The sequence below is a fragment of the Ornithodoros turicata genome, unplaced genomic scaffold (genome assembly GCF_037126465.1).
Source record: "Ornithodoros turicata isolate Travis unplaced genomic scaffold, ASM3712646v1 ctg00000915.1, whole genome shotgun sequence".
NCBI lineage: Eukaryota > Metazoa > Arthropoda > Arachnida > Ixodida > Argasidae > Ornithodoros > Ornithodoros turicata.
In genome coordinates, this window is record NW_026999417.1 from 543,794 (window position 1) to 558,032 (window position 14,239).

The 14,239-nt window shown below is 44.6% G+C and overlaps 2 long non-coding RNA genes across 2 annotated transcripts; one reads left to right on the forward strand and one right to left on the reverse strand.

Annotated features, from left to right (window-relative positions):
• Nucleotides 1-2,102: 2,102 nt before the first annotated feature.
• Nucleotides 2,103-13,289, reverse strand: LOC135375674 (uncharacterized). The gene is made up of 3 exons (XR_010417332.1): nucleotides 13,256-13,289; nucleotides 12,787-12,823; nucleotides 2,103-2,131 (listed from the first exon to the last, which is right to left on the reverse strand). It is a non-coding gene; the product is annotated as an uncharacterized LOC135375674 (long non-coding RNA).
• On the forward strand, nucleotides 3,806-6,886 carry LOC135375682 (uncharacterized). Its single transcript, XR_010417338.1, has 5 exons — nucleotides 3,806-4,962; nucleotides 5,042-5,105; nucleotides 5,182-5,646; nucleotides 6,557-6,647; nucleotides 6,756-6,886. It is a non-coding gene; the product is annotated as an uncharacterized LOC135375682 (long non-coding RNA).
• Nucleotides 13,290-14,239: the final 950 nt, after the last annotated feature.

Here is a 14,239-nt window from a genome sequence, read left to right on the forward strand (position 1 = left end):
AGAAAACATGGAGTCGGAAAACGAGAGTGATGTTTCCCTGTCTGGGGGAGGTTCTGACGAACATGTTAGCGGTAGCGGCGACGAGTTAATGCTGGATGATGACCCATACTCTACGGACCCAATGCCTCTGGAACCCGCCGACCATCCACGAGATGTGGCTGCGGCTAACCCGCGGGATGACATTTTTAGGTGACGTATCTCTTTGCATGGTTGCCGTCGGATGTGCGAAACAGTTTAGAATGTTGAAATCGGCAGGTGTCTGTGTGGAGTCTGCGACCCACAGGAGCCCGACGAGCGCCTGTGTTGCCATTCTGTTGCCAGGGTGGTAGAAATGTGCAACAGTGCCGCTGTGCAGTGCATAACACAACACCCATTACTCAGGGACATCTGCCTCCGTAGAGAGCTTCTAGTGGTGTACGCGCCTCAATGCTGCCGCTACGATCAACATTTTAGGCGACTCAATCCCCAGGACCACAGGTAAGCTTGCTGCAGTGCTCTCTCGTTTGCTATGTGATTACGACCGTAATGAATTTTTCGGTTTAAATGACTCCCCATCAAGATTCGGAAGGGTAAACTCGAGTGCTAGTCGGGTGTTGTTGGTTATGCAAATTGTCGCACCTAAAGTGGACAAGGGCTGTATACAAAAGGGCGAGTATTCTCAGCAGCTTTTTGGGCTACACAAGTTTGTCCCCCATAAGTCATAAGCATGGACGACAGCCGTGGAACGATCCAGAGAATCCTGGTCCAACAATTCCATTATGAAAAGTGAAGCAACGCAGCCGCCTCAGCTAGTCTCGACATAGCCATGCCCTGATTCGCAACACAAAACCCTGATTGAATCCAGTGGGAATTTTAAACTCTGAAGGAAAGTCTTGCAAGTCTGAAAACAGAAGCATTTGAGGTGGCAATGAAGGGGGGAAGCATGCTACTGAAGAATGTAAGAGTAACATATTTTGGGAGAAATTGGATTTTGCCGAAATTGGAGGGAAGCTGGATTGGGAGGGAGTTAACAGTTGGAATCGGGCTCATCTTGAAAGAGGCGGACATTTTTCTATGTTGTACTGTGTTGTACTCTATTGTACTATGTGGCACACCTGCCAACCTTCCACATTCAAAATGCGGGAGACCCTGGAACTAAGGAATGAATGCACAGGCTTTGAACTCCAAGGTTGGGATAGTGTCTGTTCTTCTGTTCTGGCCATAGTCTTCCCAACACTGCTGGAGATTTGGCAGGTATGCAAATGCCCACAAGATATGATGCTAAACAAAAAGAAATGTCATGTGGTGCTGTCTTTTCCAGCTGCCTGAGGTTCACGGCATACTCGTCATTCACAAGATGGGTCTGGGGATACCTTGGCCCAAGGAACAGACGACAGGTTCGTGGATGCGTTGTCCGAGCGATCAGGAGGGAGTTCCCGTCTACGTCTTATCAAGACTATCAGCGTTAGGACCATCGAAACAAGGGTGTCTTGGCAAGAGAGACAAGCTGGTGCATACTGATGGCTGGAACTGGAGACATGTAGTGGCAAGACAAAAATTTTGCTGACATAGGCACACTTCGTGTAAGTGAGCCCTTGGTCATCCCCCTTGCCTCCCATCAGAGGTTTTCGAGGATACTATAGGTGTGGTCTTTTCGTCATTGCAGTGTGGGGGATGTTTTGTCTTGTCACTCTGTATCTCGAGTTGCAGTCAACAGACTGTCTACCCGTCTGTACAGCAAAAACTACTACACGTGGCGGTATTAGCTCTGGCATCAAATCCAGACTGTACTGCACTAAGTAAGTGCCGAGGGGGGTGTAGTGACGGGAATAAAGAATGACCCTATAATTGTATCGATTTATTGTACAGTGGAGTATGACGGAGTGGGAATAACGAAATAGCTTAGGTTTATTATGTTGTGCTGTGGTTCTAAATTAATGTGGTGTGAAGTCTGGGTGGTTACGGTATGCTGCCACAGGGATGTTAGGAGGGTTCATGTTGGCAGATCCATATCTGGTGTACTAATACGCTATGCAAGTCTGTGTCCATTGTTTTCATCTTCCTGGAATCAGGGGATGACAACCCCCTTGTGAGATGCGCCGTGAAGTGGGAAGTAGGTCCCCAGCACTTGCTTCAGCCATGACCTCCACACCTGAAATATGACCTTGAGGGTTAACACTCAAAAGAATACACTGAGTGAAGAAAAAACGGGTAGGAACACTTTATTACAATTAAGATGAACAAGGCTTTCGTGCAGAGTCTGCACTTCATCAGGTTAAAGAGTAGCCGTACAACCGGACGTATATATACCAGTAGAAAGGGAGGGAGAAAGGGAAATAGACAAGCAAAAACACAACCGAAGACACTTATCTAGCTGAGGGAGTTGAAAAAAAATAAGTAAAATAAGTAGCAGACCGGACAAGACCAAAAAATATAGCCCAGGGTCATGTGTCACAGACACATAACAGGGGAAAGTTCACAGCGCGGACAGCCGAAAAACGCAAGGCGACCCTTCCGATGCTCCCTGTAACAAGGAGTTTCGAGGAAGGCTCAAGGTCGCTCCGCGGTCCCCAGCCGGTCGCGCTGCCACCCCGCCGGCGAACACATCCACCCCCAACAACCACACTTCCTGGATAACGGAAGGACGACACACTTGAAGCATAATTAAAAGTTGAACAACTGTAACGGGCCAGCGTATATGTTTAACCCGTGTGGCTGAAGGGAGCAAAACTTAGAGATCAGGTAGGATTCGCGATTTTTTCGTTTTATGTCATTTGTATATCCGGATTCAAGGAGTACAATTGATAGATGAGTATTAAAGTCATGTCCCGATGCATAAAAGTGTACAGAGACAGGGGTGGGGCGATTATTAATTATGTCAGATTTGTGGCCATAAAATCTTTCTCGCATGGAATTTGATGTTTCACCAATATATTGGACGTTGCATTTTTTGCACATAATCAAATAGCATAAATTAAATGAATTGCAATGTAAAGAGTGTCGTATCTTGAATGTGAAGGAATTAGCGTTACTAGAGATAGATGTACATGGGTTTATGAAATGACACCCAAGCAGCACAAAGGACTGGGATTCGGCTGGGAACGTAACGGGGATGATGGGTTCGAGGTGGCCGATATCGCCGTCACGAGCCCGACTGCTTCCCGACTATGTGAGGGGGAAGAATTGAGGGAGAGGGAAACTACATAAAATTATTTCCCGATAGATCCCCGTTCGTGTCCCGGTCAGAATTCTTTCCCGATAGATTCCCGTTTGCGTCCCGGCCAGGATTCTTTCCCGATGGATCCCCGTTAACGTCCCGATCTGCTGTGGTGTACTGGCTAAGTATTTCTTCCCGCTCGTCTCCCGATGTTTATGCAGATTCGGTAACACGTGATCGGATGGTACAGCTCGAGACAAAGTTTCTGAAACACGGGTTTTCTGTATTGGACTTTTCCCAGCCACCTTTGGGGAATGCTTGTTGAGCAGAATCCTTGGGGATTCTGTTCAACAAGTGTTCCCCTTAGGCCGCAGGGGAGGCGTAGAGAAGTGAAATACAAAACACCCGTGTTTCAGAAACTTTTGTCCCAAGCTGTACGAGACAGTGAAGCATCCCTTCAGGAAGGAATTTGGCTGTCTGGTATGAGGTAACTCTTTCAAACATTGGGCTGCAGTTCACTTCATGTGTTGTGTTGTGTTGTGTTGTATGACGGAAAACATGCACACGGAGCACCCTGAACAGAAGTATTAATGGAGCCTCACTGCAAAGCACGCAAGTACAAGATACTCGGGAAGAGTCGGCCACGCCCGAACGAAACGACCGAATCTCCCGAAACGAAAAACTCACGTGAAACGAAACGAAGAGAGCTTTAGCAAGTCGAACTGATCGGACGAAAACCGCTGCACCGAAACCCGCAAAGACTACGCTGGAGCTCCCTGCATTTGGGCTACCGCGACTGCCATCGCCATCATCTTTGTTTTGGTTGTCATTGCTGGGTGCAAATGGCCGGCGTGTGTGTTCTTAATGTTTCTGAGCAACAAGTTTTGCAAAGTTTGGTTCGGAGGGAGTATGGAACGCCGTTTTGTGGTCAACGTGGCCAGAGTGCCTCAAAAGTACTCCTGCCGCATTCTGGTCACTGTTATAAATGTGAATCCCTGCCACCATCAGCAGCTTTTAAGTAGATTCATGGCACATGAGGAACCTGCGATGTACACCATCGCACACAGTCAAGAAAAATGTAGCATTTAACCTTGCTTTCCTTCATTATAACAAACAAAAAAAAGAAAGAAAGAAAGAACACTAGAGAAAGGGTCGGCAAAACAGTGAGTGTTTTGTTGTTGTTGTTTTTGATTCTATTGATCTCTCACTGTCAGGTTGCACTGCCGATCTGTTCACAATCATAACTAACTAATACCTTAGCTTTGGCCAATCTCATGTTGCAATTTTGCTTCAAACACAACATTCAGGGATTCTTATGAAAACAGCAGCATTTCTGAAAGATCCTGGAACGGCCACAATCTCAAGAGGTAGTACGATTCTACCCGTCGTCATATTTCGTCCGCCAAGCCATTGCGCGGAGATGTTGGCTCCATGCCCATTTCAACACAGGCTCACCCGCGCTCGCTCGCGCGTCGTCGCTTGTCTTCCATGCCACCAGCCAGCGCTGCGCGCTGCCTGTCGCGCATGCGCTGTTCTTGTTGGCTTCGCTTTGGCTGCTGTAACGGTCGTTTCTCGTCGCCGCGTGTAGTTCGCGTAATTGCGAGCGTTCCAGCAAGTCTAAAGCGTTTTAGAGGCTTTGTATTGTTGTTCTCACCTGGTGCTGTCGTTCTTGCAACCCGTCTGATATTGCAACTGTCTGTAAGTGGAAGCGTTTCTTCTAACCGCGAGCAAACCAGTCGGTCTCGTTTGACATGTCAAAGAGTGAAGACGCTACCTTGCATGTGAAGCCAAATCGTTCTTCGCCTTCAGGATTATTGCCGTTTCAGGTGTGTAATTAATATAACTCTGAAGTAATATGTTCGACTGCGCCATGCATTCTCATCGTTCGTTTTACTCTATTTGCAGGGATCTGCGCAACGACAGGGAGATAGAACGCCAAGTGAAGTCGACTGTGTACTTTGTGCAGACGGTATGTCATATGTCTCTACACTGCTCTACATATAGGTGTCCTGCCATCGTATTTTCTGGAACGATATTTCTTGCAGGTTCAGCGTGTATGACGCAGCGGCCTTCAGCAAGAGAAACTCAAGCACCGTGTTCAAATGCAGTGGGGACTCTTGCTGGCCATGACAACGCTTAGAAGTGCTTTTTCGGAAGAAGGACAAGTTGGACCGGAAATGAGGACCTAGGTGTGCTCTTTTGCGCTGTTGTTCACCGTTCGATCATTACCAGTTTTTGTGCCCCCGTGAGTTCAACGCTTAGGTATGTTGATGATAAATGGATATGCGTTAAAAGGTACGTACTCCGGAGTGGTGAATTGTTCTGGTGAAGTGATTCGTTGCTGCTATCTCCTGTTTCGTGAGGGTTCTTGTCGGTACTCATATACCGCAGGCATGAGGGGCTTTCTTTGCAGAACATTTCAGTAAACCAAGACTGCAGCATTTTCAAGATTGCCATAACCAGCATCAATGCAGCTCTCATGTCAACATCAGCATCAAGACAGCTCTGATGTGAGCATCAGCCAGCGCAGCTCTGATGTTAACATCATCAGAGCAGCTGTGATGTTAACATCAGATCTGATGTGATTTGGGACACTGTCTTGATGCTAACATCAGCTGGTGTTAACATTAGCATCAGAGCAGCTCTGATGTTAGCATCAAGACAGTGTCCCAAATCACATCAGACCTGATGTCGCTTTTTTTTTCAATAGGGATGCTTCTCCTTGACCATGTTTTTTTTTTGCTTATTGACGTTTTTGTGAAGGAACGCTGAATATGCGCACACCATTGACTGTCAGCTCTAGTCCCGGTCAGCTGTCATTTTTTACAGTTTTCGTTGTAGTAATTGCTAGTCATTTGCACCAAAGGCGCTGGATGTGAACTATTTTCTCTTTCCTGGACTTGCATTTCTCCCAGTCGTTGGCTTTGTCATTTTTTCATAATTTAAATTTTCTCTTGGTAACTCTTGAGTTTCGTAATCCCTACGCTGTGCATTTTACCATTTTTGATAAAGCTCATTCCACGTACCGTGCACATACTATTTTGTGCTGAAGTGCAGCAATTGTTTCGTTACGTCTAATGTTACATGCCATTCATTTTTGTGTCTGGGCAGTACTGAAGCGTGAGCAGATAGGCAGACTGCCTATTACTGCATCACTTCGTTTTCTTTGAGGCACCACCACTTGGACAGGCAGACCGCCTCTTGCTGTATACTTTTTCTTTCTTTTGAGACACCGTTGACGTGCGAGTGGTTACGCAGGCAGGCTGCATATTACTGTATACCATTTCCCACCATGCAGCAATTTTACCGTTACGTCTAATATTAATGCTACAAGCCGTTCATTTCTTCCAGGGCCATTACCGAAGTGCAAGTGGTTAGGCAGACTGCCTACTACTGCATACCTTTTTTGTTTCCTTTCAGAGACCACCTCTTACTGTGTACGTTCCCCCCCCCCCCCCTTTTGAGACACCATTGAAGGGCCAGTGGTTACGCAGGCAGGCTGGATATTACGGTAGACCATTTCCACCCTTTTCTTTTCAGGCTACATTGGCAATGACAGTAGTTATGCGGACATGCTGCATATTTCTGTATACCCCTCTTTTTTTGTTTTTCATTTCAGACACAATTGGCATGCATTGGATGATGCAGGCAGACTGCTTAGTGTACACCACTCGTCGTTTAGTCTATTGAGGTGCTCCAAGTGTTGTGTCAGTCTATTTCCTCTCCGAAAATAAAATGTTGGGCTCTACACACACTGTTTACACTCAAAATTATTGTAATTATTAAAAATAAGCATATTAATGCCAAAATATGCATGGGGGGGGTAAATATGCATGGGGGGAGCCCCTGCCAGCATTATCGGGGATCCGCCGGGGACCTGCTGGGACCGAATACTTGCTGCCGATGTCGGTCCTTAATCATCCCGGTGTTGCAAACTGGAGGAAGGACCAGTATCGGCTGGTGGCATGCCCCCGACTTTGTAGGATTCTTTCCCGATGCTGGACCGGCTTCGCCCCGGTCCTTTGTGCTGCTTGGGCATGTTTGACAACGTGTTTTATTGCAAGGAGAGCAACCGGGTTGCTGTCGCACTAAGCGGGAGGATGTGAGGATGTTGCGAATACTGCGAGATCTGCGGAAAGTTACAACTGGAGCAGTTGGGAAAATAACTTTAAGTTTTTCATCGCTGTGCAATATGTTCAGATGACGTTCAAAAATGGATCTAGCGTTGTTCAATGTTTTGTTGTAGACGGTGACGAAAGCGATATCATCGCGCTGTTTTATAGGCTGATGGGAGAGCAATGTATCTCTCTGCAAAAAACTACATTTTAATCGAGCGTTCTCTATCAGTTTCGGCGGATAATTGCGTTTCTGAAAGTCAACTGACATTTCTCTAGCGCGTTCAAGAAAATCATTGTCGTTAGAGCATATGCGCTTAAGGCGTGTAAATTGGCCGTACGGTATATTCCTTTTTTGGAAATTTGGGTGATGGCTTTGGAAGTGTAGGTATTGACGTTTATCAGTTGGCTTCTTCTAGAGGTCGGTAATAAGTTTCCCAGATTGTATAGATATATTAACGTCGAGGAAATTTACCGAGGTATTAGAATGGTTACAAGAGAATTTGATTGTATCGTGAACCGAGTTAAAATGTTCAAAAAACGAGCGCAGCGAATCTTCATCGCTAGACCAAATAACAAAAATGTCATCGATGTATCTAAGAAAAACTAGAGGTTTCGTCGGAAAAGAGTCCAGTGCTTTCTGTTCGAATTGCCCCATAAAAATATTTGCATAGTTCGGGGATACACGTGATCCCATAGCTGCGCCTTGCACTTGGACAAAATGGTTGTCATTAAAAGTAAAGTTATTAAATTGGAGAACGAGTTGAAGAAGGTCAATAATGGCGGAAGTTTGGAGGATCTCAGAAGGGAAGGAAGAGAGGTAAGATTCCACGGCGCCAAGACCTTCGTCATGTGGTATATTGGTGTATAGCGATGCAACGTCCATGGTAACGAGAGTCATGTTACTAAAATCCATAAATTGGTCGTTTAACGAGTTAATTTTGACTAGGAAATCATTGGTGTCCTTGACGTATGATGGAAGAAGCAACGGAATGTGTTTTATGCAGTGGTCAACAAGAAGGGATATGTTTTCAGTCGGTGTGTTGATGCCTGAAATTATCGGTCGGCCAGGGTTGTTCTCTTTATGTACTTTGATGAGGAGGTAGAAGGAACCAGGTGTGGAGTTCTTTGGTTTGATGAAGTCTGCAATGTTGCGTGGAATCAGGTTTTTGTCAAGGAGCTCGGTAATACTTTTGTTGATAATTTTACAAAACGATGCCGTAGGGTCATGATCAAGGGGTCTGTAAAACGAAGGGTTAACCAGGTGCTTGTTAGCCTCACTAATGTAGTCTGAGGTATTCATAACAACGATGCCGCCGCCTTTGTCAGCGGGCCTAATAATGATATCATTCCGAGATTTAAGATTTTTCAATGCAATTCTTTCTGATTTTGACAAATTGCAACTTATGTTGTTACTTGAAGACGTTAGTGTGCGTTTCATGTCATTAAAGACTGCTTTGATGTAATTATCAATTTGATGGCTAGTCTTGGAAGGGTCCGGGGTCCAAATGGAAGGTTTTTTGAAAAGAGGTCGACCTATCTGTTCGTTACCGTGAAAGAATGTTCGTAGGTGCATTCTTCTGCCTAAATTTTGTAGATCGTTAAGAATATCAAACTCATCAATTGTTGGCGGGGTAGGGACGAAGCTTAATCCTTTAGAGAGTACATTGATTTCTGTTTGGTCTAAAGTGGAGCTAGACAGATTGAACACAACATCCTTAGCGTTGGCAATAGGAGCGGATGGAGATTCAGACAATACACTCGATATGTTAATATTGCTGATATTTGTTAGACTAATGTGGTCACGTTGGGCTTTCTTATGCTTAACATGTTGTAATTCAGACAATTTGTGAGATGCGAACAATTCAAGTGCTTCAATCTCGCTGGCTGTTAGGGAATGAGCAAGTTGTCGAAGCTGGTTGTCAATATCCTTAATTTTTAGGGAACTCTCTGATCGCAGAATTCTGATTAGGTCTATAGACGCACGTGTCAAAGTATCACACCATCTTCTAGAGCTACGAGGGGAATGGAAATCAAACGTAGCGAACAGTTGAAGCCTTAGACCTCTGGGAACAACTTTTTGCGCAATGCAATCTGAGTAGAAATGGAAATGTGACATAAAACGTAAGTTGTTTGATAAAAAGGCTAGGTTTATGTCACATTTCCATTTCTACTCAGATTGCATTGCGCAAAAAGTTGTTCCCAGAGGTCTAAGGCTTCAACTGTTCGCTACGTTTGATTTCCATTCCCCTCGTAGCTCTAGAAGATGGTGTGATACTTTGACACGTGCGTCTATAGACCTAATCAGAATTCTGCGATCAGAGAGTTCCCTAAAAATTAAGGATATTGACAACCAGCTTCGACAACTTGCTCATTCCCTAACAGCCAGCGAGATTGAAGCACTTGAATTGTTCGCATCTCACAAATTGTCTGAATTACAACATGTTAAGCATAAGAACGCCCAACGTGACCACATTAGTCTAACAAATATCAGCAATATTAACATATCGAGTGTATTGTCTGAATCTCCATCCGCTCCTATTGCCAACGCTAAGGATGTTGTGTTCAATCTGTCTAGCTCCACTTTAGACCAAACAGAAATCAATGTACTCTCTAAAGGATTAAGCTTCGTCCCTACCCCGCCAACAATTGATGAGTTTGATATTCTTAACGATCTACAAAATTTAGGCAGAAGAATGCACCTACGAACATTCTTTCACGGTAACGAACAGATAGGTCGACCTCTTTTCAAAAAACCTTCCATTTGGACCCCGGACCCTTCCAAGACTAGCCATCAAATTGATAATTACATCAAAGCAGTCTTTAATGACATGAAACGCACACTAACGTCTTCAAGTAACAACATAAGTTGCAATTTGTCAAAATCAGAAAGAATTGCATTGAAAAATCTTAAATCTCGGAATGATATCATTATTAGGCCCGCTGACAAAGGCGGCGGCATCGTTGTTATGAATACCTCAGACTACATTAGTGAGGCTAACAAGCACCTGGTTAACCCTTCGTTTTACAGACCCCTTGATCATGACCCTACGGCATCGTTTTGTAAAATTATCAACAAAAGTATTACCGAGCTCCTTGACAAAAACCTGATTCCACGCAACATTGCAGACTTCATCAAACCAAAGAACTCCACACCTGGTTCCTTCTACCTCCTCATCAAAGTACATAAAGAGAACAACCCTGGCCGACCGATAATTTCAGGCATCAACACACCGACTGAAAACATATCCCTTCTTGTTGACCACTGCATAAAACACATTCCGTTGCTTCTTCCATCATACGTCAAGGACACCAATGATTTCCTAGTCAAAATTAACTCGTTAAACGACCAATTTATGGATTTTAGTAACATGACTCTCGTTACCATGGACGTTGCATCGCTATACACCAATATACCACATGACGAAGGTCTTGGCGCCGTGGAATCTTACCTCTCTTCCTTCCCTTCTGAGATCCTCCAAACTTCCGCCATTATTGACCTTCTTCAACTCGTTCTCCAATTTAATAACTTTACTTTTAATGACAACCATTTTGTCCAAGTGCAAGGCGCAGCTATGGGATCACGTGTATCCCCGAACTATGCAAATATTTTTATGGGGCAATTCGAACAGAAAGCACTGGACTCTTTTCCGACGAAACCTCTAGTTTTTCTTAGATACATCGATGACATTTTTGTTATTTGGTCTAGCGATGAAGATTCGCTGCGCTCGTTTTTTGAACATTTTAACTCGGTTCACGATACAATCAAATTCTCTTGTAACCATTCTAATACCTCGGTAAATTTCCTCGACGTTAATATATCTATACAATCTGGGAAACTTATTACCGACCTCTAGAAGAAGCCAACTGATAAACGTCAATACCTACACTTCCAAAGCCATCACCCAAATTTCCAAAAAAGGAATATACCGTACGGCCAATTTACACGCCTTAAGCGCATATGCTCTAACGACAATGATTTTCTTGAACGCGCTAGAGAAATGTCAGTTGACTTTCAGAAACGCAATTATCCGCCGAAACTGATAGAGAACGCTCGATTAAAATGTAGTTTTTTGCAGAGAGATACATTGCTCTCCCATCAGCCTATAAAACAGCGCGATGATATCGCTTTCGTCACCGTCTACAACAAAACATTGAACAACGCTAGATCCATTTTTGAACGTCATCTGAACATATTGCACAGCGATGAAAAACTTGAAGATATTTTCCCAACTGCTCCAGTTGTAACTTTCCGCAGATCTCGCAGTATTCGCAACATCCTCACATCCTCCCGCTTAGTGCGACAGCAACCCGGTTGCTCTCCTTGCAATAAAACACGTTGTCAAACATGTCATTTCATAAACCCATATACATCTATCTCTAGTAACGCTAATTCCTTCACATTCAAGATACGACACTCTTTGCATTGCAATTCATTTAATTTATGCTATTTGATTATGTGCAAAAAATGCAACGTCCAATATATTGGTGAAACATCAAATTCCATGCGAGAAAGATTTTATGGCCACAAATCTGACATAATTAATAATCGCCCCACCCCTGTCTCTGTACACTTTAATGCATCGGGACATGACTTTAATACTCATCTATCAATTGTACTCCTTGAATCCGGATATACAAATGACATAAAACGAAAAAATCGCGAATCCTACCTGATCTCTAAGTTTTGCTCCCTTCAGCCACACGGGTTAAACATATACGCTGGCCCGTTACAGTTGTTCAACTTTTAATTATGCTTCAAGTGTGTCGTCCTTCCGTTATCCAGGAAGTGTGGTTGTTGGGGGTGGATGTGTTCGCCGGCGGGGTGGCAGCGCGACCGGCTGGGGACCGCGGAGCGACCTTGAGCCTTCCTCGAAACTCCTTGTTACAGGGAGCATCGGAAGGGTCGCCTTGCGTTTTTCGGCTGTCCGCGCTGTGAACTTTCCCCTGTTATGTGTCTGTGACACATGACCCTGGGCTATATTTTTTGGTCTTGTCCGGTCTGCTACTTATTTTACTTATTTTTTTTCAACTCCCTCAGCTAGATAAGTGTCTTCGGTTGTGTTTTTGCTTGTCTATTTCCCTTTCTCCCTCCCTTTATACTGGTATATATACGTCCGGTTGTACGGCTACTCTTTAACCTGATGAAGTGCAGACTCTGCACGAAAGCCTTGTTCATCTTAATTGTAATAAAGTGTTCCTACCCGTTTTTTCTTCAATCAGTGTAATCACAGTTAATTGGACTTTGGCGTTGCTTTTTACTTTGTACTATATTGTTACTCAAAAGAATACGTTGAGGGCCTAGCGGGTACAATAACAAACATAAAAATGACTATGCAAATAAATCTTCCCCTTTGCAGTCCCTATTTCACTGGCTCAGTTATTTTCCTGTCGACATTACGTTATAAACGCTGGCAACCGCATCACACAAGATTCCTTTCACAGAACTCGACAATTTTCGGGGCTCGTACATATGCATTATTTTGTGGGACGTGCAAACAGAATTGCAATATTTCGTGGCTTGACAAAACATACCAAATCCAGTTGATTCCGTTGACGTGCTTGCTGCCGTCTGAAATAGAGCCAGAAATTAGCAACAAGGCTCCAGTAGAATACTGATGCAAGTGTCTCGGACGTAGCCAAACACAGATTGCGATGTTTTCACATCCCTGAATGCTGCCATCAGGCTTACACTATGAACTGTAGAAACATCCACTAGCTGCAATAACATTAGAATAACGCTGTCATGTGGGAGTGTTACGTTACTTCTGCATAATACTGGCGACAATTTGCACAGCAACAACACACCAATCTTTTTTCTCTAGAGTACGCGTACTATTGCGTCAGGATGCTGCAATCATTGTAATAATTTGTGTACATTAGTAGCCGGTGTGACTGTGACGTTACAATCGGCGGCGAGGCACGGTGTTCGCGATGATGTTTACTGTGACAACTGATATTTTTCATCGCAGCGTAGCTGTGAGCACGCAAGATTGTCACTTACCTAGCTGTTACTGGTCCCTGCCCTTGTTCCTGATCGAATGTGGTAGGCACGGCGTCAATCTTCAGCCGCTTCTGTTTCTGCCGTAGCCCGAGTCGAACTTGCAATACATCTTCATCAAAATAGGCGTCGTCGGCGAAATGACAGGAACAGACGCGTGAAACATTCAATCCTTGGGCCACACCACAGTAGTGGCTGGCGATCGCTGCCTCCAACTTTCGTTTCGTTTCGCCATTGCGAGGTCGGTGAAATGTAAGCTCGGGATTCGCGTTATAAGTCTTTCTGCACCCGAGCACGTAGCACCGGTTTCCTGGCTGTGACATCGCACGTCAACGGCGTGAAATCCTAGGCCACACGCTGTAGTTCAAAGTACTTCAAAGCAAACGCGACAAGACAACAAGAAAAAGGGTCAGACGCACGCTCAGACACACACAGAATCTGCGGCGGGAAGGAGCGCCTCCTGATGGTTGGTTTATCCGGGTGACGTCATCCAGTGTCGGCGCCTTGCGGGGATTGCCGTGCGCGCCGGAAGCGCGAACATTTAAAAATCGTTTCTGAGTCAACCAAGTGGATTTGTGCGGAGAAAATTTGCCGGCGTACATTATGAACGACAGGGAACATGACCATAATAGTTCCGGAACACGCTTCCGGATGCGACTATCCCTTTAAGAATAAAACATTCAAGAATAATCCGCTTAAAAAATACACGGTTAAAAATAGATCTCCTAAAATAAACCGCTTACTATCCCCGCTTAGAGATCACCGTTTAATAATCCACCATTAAAAATAAACTGTTTCAAAATCCCCTCACCATCTAGCACGGAGGCGGACTGATCGCAATTTGCGCCGGGTTAGATCAGGTTATGTTAGGTTAGGTTGGTTTCGGTTAGTTTGGGATAGTTTAGGATAGTTTGGTCCTGTGAGGTTAGTTTAAGCCCCTTGCTTGCAGTTCACCTTGATTTGGGCCATACCACATGGCTCTAGCAA